We start from the raw sequence: 7500 nt of genomic DNA, 5'->3' as shown, positions 1-7500 counted from the left end.
TGGCATTTTACAGTATTAGTTTCGCATTGTCTCCCACAGTCCCACACAGCCCAGGCAGTCATTAAAAGGAATGCATAGCTAGCTCAGAGATAAGTCAGAGTATTGTGTTCAGCTGAGTATTTTTAAAGCATTTATCAGAAATAGTATGACTTAAGAGCTAGCCTTGTTTACAACTGTCTAATATTTTGTTAGATTATTGGTCTAAAAGACTTAATGGTATGTGTTTTTCGTCCTATATTAAAATGTGACTGTATTTATTTTTTTGGAGGGGGGCTAACATTGTAATAATGCGACGTTATGATTTTGCAAAAATCGATCAGCCACAGTCCTACTTCGTGGCAACGTTTGCAGAAATACTTTCATTTGTATATGCGCAGTTCCGTTCTCAGACTTCAAGCCAAAAGTACTAAGTGACATTGTACCATAAATTACTTACCCTGCATGTAAACCCAAGCATCTCCATGGTAAACACGTCCTTTTTTTAAATAAAGTACACGTAACATGGTAACCTGGAGTATCAGACTGACTCCCAGATAACGCAATGCAGAGTTAAAATAAGCACATGTAGAACAATCAAGTTCCGTTTATTTTATTTTTTATTTTTTATTTTGGGGCGTCTTTTTCTGTTGTAGCAGTTAGTTTTACTGTGGGTAGCTGTAGAGTGCAATCTCTCGGACAGTAAACTCAGGAGGAAAAAATGCAAAAATAATCGGGGAGAAAGACCCCCATCTCAGCAGTACTTTAAAATGGCTTTATTCGCACGGGAAGTTGAAATATTAAGGAATACGGCTATGCCTTTCCTAAACAGTAAGAAGTCTTTGTGAAACCTTAATGGTTTAGTGGCTGGAGTCCTTTGGATATAAAATCACAGTTTTTTTTCAAGAGGCAGAACAAAATGCGCTGGCAGACTCTGGGGCAACCACAAAACCCAAGGATAGCTAAAACGTGTGTGGAGGTGTAGAAGACAGTTACTGCTTCCACACATCTAAATACCACATTGACATTACGTACACTGGTATGAAAAAACACCGCTCTGATAAAGTATCGATTTTACTAGCGTGTGCATGGTTTTCTAAGTGCAGTACATAAAGTAACACCTCCTGTATACAAGCGTCATCATAGTTTAACAAAGTCACTCCACTCCAGGTTTCATAATGCCTCACACCTTAATCCGTGGCCTAACGTAAGTACCATGGTTCTCGTAACCACCGACATTAAAAGCTGTGGACTACCACTACATGTGAAGTAGGTTGCGTTTTTTAAATGACTGCACGCATGACTGTTTATTTCTTCATCTAACAATCGTGATAAGTCTAAAATGCAGGACACAATAATTATTTCTGACAATTTAACTGGAACTTTGTAAGTTTACAGTTGTATTCAGTGTGCAAGACTTGCTGCTGGTCTTGTCTCACAATGTTGTTACTCTTCCAGTTACTCGAATTATTTCTCTGCTGAAACAAGACATATGTCTTGCCCTATTTTGCATAGTTGGAGGCATGCTGTTAATGGTGACAGGCTATTGGTTTGGTTTTACTTATTTACAATAAAGAATTAATGAAATTGCTCTGCTAAAGCACAGCAGCGACTAGCGCGTCCAGTAAGAACATTTTCTGAAAAGCTATAGAAATTTATCGCAATACAAGCAAAAATATATAAAATAACAAACAAGCGTTAGTATACACATACGCGCATGTATATGCACACTTACAGACACATAAACTATCATAGGTGTGTGTGTGTGTGTGTGTGTGTGCGCGCAAAATGATTTAAGGTGTTTGCATCACAGACATAAAGTACAAGTTTTGATGCTCACCTTGGTCACTTTCTGGTTATTGGCTAGGTATGTAATAGTCTACAGAATGATTTGCGTAGTATTTACCTAAGAACCTGTGTATATGTGTGAAGCAGCACTCAGTTAAGTGCATATTCCGTTCAAAACACCACATTATTTTGGTGCATTTGGATCTCTTGGACTGACGATTTACCAAAGCAAGGCACCCGAGAGAACCATTTAAGTCCTAAAATGTTTCGTAGTCTAGTCACTCTGCGAGACGATCTCTAACAGCGCCTGAAAATAAATAGCTCTGAGTATAAACATATTTCGATTTATTCCATACCTCTAAACCTTTTAGAACAAGAAATCTGGTGAAAACAATAAATAACGGAGAAAGGACCCAAAACTAGAGACAAAGTTTAAATATTGCTGTTACAAACTTAGAAAGTTAATCAAAGATGTAGCCAAGCATACTCTTTGCAGAGTGCATTTTTCTGGGCATCATATCGACAAGGCTTTTTTTCAGGTCATATTATGTCTACAGCTGTTTAAAAGAATGCATTTAACAACAGATACAATGTTGCTAATCTAAACAACAAACAATATTTTAAAAATTTTACGAGGGACAGCTGAAAATGTTACTTAACCTTTATTAACTGCTTGGGAGGTGGGGTGTAGCACCAAGAGCCTGTGAGTACAAAATAGAATTTGCTTGCTACATGCACCCCAGGAGTTGATAGAATAACAGGCTTTGCTTTAGCATGAATTTCCTGAAGGGTACAAAGTCCGAAACTATAATGTATCTCGCTATTTTCTGACTTCACTCCTCAACGATTTGCCAATGATTTGTCAGAAAATCAAGATTTTTATTAGGAACAGACCAAAAATATGAGGCAAAAAATCTGGAATTCTGCAAAAATTGGGGCAGTTGAGGGATATGGAGTGTTATCCACAGTTCGAGTATATGTAATTTTGTCGCGACACACTTAATAAATAGAATGTACTGAAAATTTGAATTAGGACCTCCAAGTCTTAAAACATGGTGGTGATAAACTGCGGGGTGTGCAGCGCTAATCCCGTTTTGCTCATTTTTGTCAGTACAGTCTCTTTATTTGTACAATTTCCGGTTTGCATTCAGATATTTTAATCAATATACGTTTATAACTGTGAAATGTGTATTTCTGTCTGTAAACCCCTACACATCTTCGCTTATATTTTTATTATCTTTATGACTTCAAGGAGAATTACTTGGTTTTGAGCAGTTGTCACTCAAGCATCAGAACTGAAAGAAAAGCAGACAAAGTAATTAAAAGTCTAAACATAGCATAATCTGGGGGGTCTCTGGTCTGCTACCTGGCTTTTTATGTATAATGTCTGGTCAGTTGTGTAGTAACAATCTGCGTTATTGAGAAGTTTAACCTAACCATTACTATAAATTATCCAGAACCACTTCAAATCAAACATATAGAAAGTCGGGTAGAAGAAACACAGTTGTTTTACAGATAATTCACTCATCAAAAAATATAGTTTCGTTTTCAAAAATAAATTAAAAAGTTCCCAACCAGCCACTAAGCGTTTGCATGTGCTCGGGGTACCGAGGCTGCGTTATTACTCGTTTTCTGTGTGCAAATGACAGTACCAGGAGTAATAAATTAAAATGCATATTCCTTTACAGATTGCATATTCCTTTACAAATAACTGTTTCTGTCCTTATCAAACACGTGAAATCTTAAATTCCCCACACCAATATAAATTGTGTCACATAGCTAAACGTGTAACAATGTTATTTATTTTACTTCTGATGAAAATGACAATAGTATGTAAGTATTAGCGAACAGTAACAATATTACTTTTTCACATCCGAGGAAAAGGGCAGTAGTATGTGAGTACGTGAGCTTGTCTCTGTGTACCCTGAAGTTTCTTTTTTCCCCTACTACTTTTTAATTCCTTTTTTCGTTTGTTTGTCTTGGTGCACTGGCACCCAGTCACCCACCACCAGCACCAACACACATACGCCCCCACACACAATATACGTCATTATAGAGCTAAATCAAAGTAATTTAACAAATCCAGCAATGCAGAAAATAGAAAAATGTGATCCAGTTCAGACTGAAATTGTTTTGGGTGAATTCTCCTACACATGCATTTATATATATATATATATATATATATATATATATATATATATATATATATGTGTGTGTGTGTGTGTGTGTGTGTGTGTGTGTGTGTGTGTGTGTGTTTAGTACCATGAAACCGTATTATCCGAGGTATTTAAATAGTGTTATATTTGCCTGCCTCTTTTTAATGATTTCTAAGTACAGTTTAGTCTACATATTCGTGTGAAATACACAAGTAAAAAGTCAGCTCAGTGTAAACGTGCATTTCATTCTCAGTACTGTGAGTGCGCAGTTTTAACTATTTTATGTAAGTGAGTTGTGAATGAAAATAGGTCCTAGTGGTCCAGTTCACACGACTTGCTAATAAATAAATAAAATAAATAAAATAAATAAATAAATGTGATGTCACTAGAAGGAGGGATTAACTTTAAGATTTTTTTTCTAAGAAAGGTACTTCAATATTGTCTTTCCTGTCAGCGGCATGAGAGTTACTACTAGCAGCCAGATCTTAATATTAATTGCCTTTGTATTTGGATATAGCATGTAATCTGCTCCTCCTCGGTGCACGCTGTCAAAACGGGGGCTGCCTTTTCAATTAAGAGCTGCCTTGAGCTCAGCAGTCAATTCTCTTAATGATGACACATTTTATTTTCACTTTTTTTCAATAATTGTAAATCCCACCTGATCACTAGACATGATTAGAAAGCTATAGTCACTTTGTATGGCATTAGGTTTGACGGTTCAGTGTAATTGTATTGGAATAAACAGCAATAGGGCTTTGGGAATCAATTTAAATTGGGCAGGTGGAGTTCTAAGTGTCCGTCACTTGAGCTGTCAGTAACCAAAGTGGTTAAGTAGTTTCTAACAACTGACCGGTATACTTTAATTATTATTGTCGTTTCCGTTTCCTGCGGAAATATGAATGCCTACTTTGGTATGCTTTGCCAAGGTTGTGATTGGAGAATTATAGTGTTTTATGGGGGGGGGGGGGGTACATTTCTAAATTTTGCAGTACCTACAAATATCAAAGTGTCATTTTACTTATCAGTGTGACAAAACTAGCAGCATGGAAGGAATATGAGTGGAAGTTGATTTCTTTATGAGGTTTATATTTCACTGAAATGTACAGACATAAAATATGATCTAGTAAATCCCCGCTAATGAGAATATAATGCGGTTTTGATTTGTTATAATAGTGTATTGCGTAATCAAACTGGTCATATCAGCAGTAAACTGAACATATATTGTGTATGTGTGTGTGATGAACAATTAAAAAACACGTGTACTCACATTGAACTTATCCATGTAATATAAAGCACTAAAATTTGATTTTTGCTATAGGACCTGGAACGCCATAAATAATTTTAGTAAAAACGCTTTCATAGAATGGGGGGACTTTTAAGGAATCCATAGCAGGTATGTCTCCGATGAAATATGCTATACCATGCTTCTAGTCTGACAAAGATTGCGATATGCCACACCTGCATACACAAATACTCTGCCACATAGTATTAATAATGATTGTGAAGTAATTAAAATATAATTTACATTTAATACTTTTCTGAATAATTAAAACAAATGACAGCGAATGACTGAAACCCTAGTCTCCTTTAATGTACATATTCATTCCTCTGCCCCCAACACTCCCCAGGACCTAACACCTTTATGTCATATGCATTTTCCAGTAAATAACGCAAAATGATACTCGGTTTGGCTAAACTTCTGTAAAAGTTACAGTAGTTTACCGCTCTGTCAACACTTGCGTGCTTTCAGATAGGTACCTCCCCAACAAATACATGACACATAAAGCTTCGAATCGCAACTTAGCTTTTGGTATCATTTTTGATTCTTAGGAAATTCGGAAGTCCTTTACATTAGATGTTATATTAGTCCAGGGCTGCAAAAGCTGTAAAAGTACCTTCTTTATTTAAAGGAGAGCAGTTGTGCGGTAAGTTGTCCATTCTAAATAATACATCTCAACTGTACAGATTTTTGCAGAATGTCCAGATTTTTGCCTCATACTTTTGATCTGTTCCTCGTAAAATTTGTGATGTTCAGTTCTGGCAAATTACAAATAATTGAAGTCACTAAATAATGGCATATATTTGAGTTTAAGACTTCATATCCTTCAGAAAACGCATGCTAACACAAAACCTGTTATTCTAGCAACTTTCTAAGTTTATACGAGCAATATTTAAAATGTGTCCATATTTTAAGCTTTTGTCCCACATTCTTTTAGTTTTGTCCAAATGTATTGTACTAAGAGGTTGAGAGGTATATCCATCTATCTATATATATATATATATCTACATATATATATATATATATATATATATATATGTGTGTGTGTGTGTGTGTGTGTGTGTGTGCGTGTGTGCGCGCGCGCCGAAATCCTCAGTACTTTCCACCTTACTTTTCATATATGCAAATGAAGGAAATGTTTACTCTGTGACATTGCTAATTGTTAAACTATCTGAATTCCCGCTTGCTTTAGTTGATGGGAACCGAACTTTATTTTTATATTCATATCTGCTTCAGTTTAATTTTAGATAATCTAAAAGCATGTGATCCACAAATGCCACACTTTCAGTGCGCATTTTATTTTACAAAACAGCACTTTCACAATTGTTACTTGCTCTGGTCATTTCCACATTCTATCTTACAATAGCGACATCAATAGACAGCAGGGAACATTGACTTCCCATCCATAGACTTTTAGGAGTACATCTCCAGCTGATACGCAGTGGGCATTCGGGATAATCAGAAGTTATTTGTGATTTCAAAATGAATGGACAGATTGATAGATGGGTAGGTAAAAACTACCCAATGGAGAAGAATAATTTGTTCGCAAGTCTAGTGTGTTGAATATTATTCCCTGCTTTGTAAAACTGCTGTACGATCTTGTAACTGTAAAACAGGTCACAAACTCACCCACAAACACACACTCACACATACACACGTGTGCGTGCGTGCGTGCCCTTCGAAAAATAGGGCCCCTGTTTAAGTATTTTATGGCATGGTATATGTATTACCACGTAATAAGCACTGACTTGCACAGAGAAAACTACGTGCAAGAATTCTGCAAGATATATGGCCGTACATAAAACAGTTAACCAGAAGCAAATTACCCTGTGGTGCTGCTTACTTCAAATACACCAAGACCTGAGAGAAGGGTATGGCCTGCATATGCTTATTTTTCTCCTCCACTTCTTTTTGCAGGTTAATATTCATCTGGCGGTTAAGCTGGTGTTCTATGTAAATGACGTTGTAAATATTTGTAGGTATTTCATGTGTATCTCTATTTTATTTCTGAAAGTCAGCAACAATCTTGTGAATTACTGTAAGCCTAAAGGTGTGTATCAAACTGAAATAAGCATTACAATGTCAGCAGAGTACACAACAATTGCGTAAACTTCTCATCAGGCTGTAAAAGTAGATGAAAGGTAGCAGAAAGAAAGAAAGAAGAGTTTTATTAAAGTTTTAATAACTTACTATTTTGCCAGACCTGTTCGACCACTTTCATTTCGCAAAGAAGAAAATGCAAAGAGAAATCCAGAAGTGTCAGACATTAAGAGCACAACCCCTTGGTTTTGCAGTGCACTC

The 7500-nt window shown here is 36.2% G+C and overlaps 1 long non-coding RNA gene across 1 annotated transcript in view; it reads right to left on the bottom strand.

Moving 5' to 3' along the window:
* LOC122804519 overlaps positions 1-7500 on the bottom strand; it is a 185820-nt gene that overhangs the window by 177715 nt on the left and 605 nt on the right. Inside the window, exon 1 of the long non-coding RNA XR_006365226.1 lies at positions 7390-7500. This exon is cut by the window's right edge and continues 605 nt beyond it. This is a non-coding gene — a long non-coding RNA (uncharacterized LOC122804519). The remainder of the gene's footprint in view (positions 1-7389) is intronic.

Source organism: Protopterus annectens, chromosome 6.part0 (assembly GCF_019279795.1).
Source record: "Protopterus annectens isolate FY-2018-M chromosome 6.part0, PAN1.0, whole genome shotgun sequence".
In the NCBI taxonomy this organism is placed as follows: Eukaryota; Metazoa; Chordata; order Ceratodontiformes; family Protopteridae; genus Protopterus; species Protopterus annectens.
The sequence above is the reverse complement of the archived record's forward strand: the minus strand, read 5'-3'. Positions and strand labels throughout refer to the sequence as shown.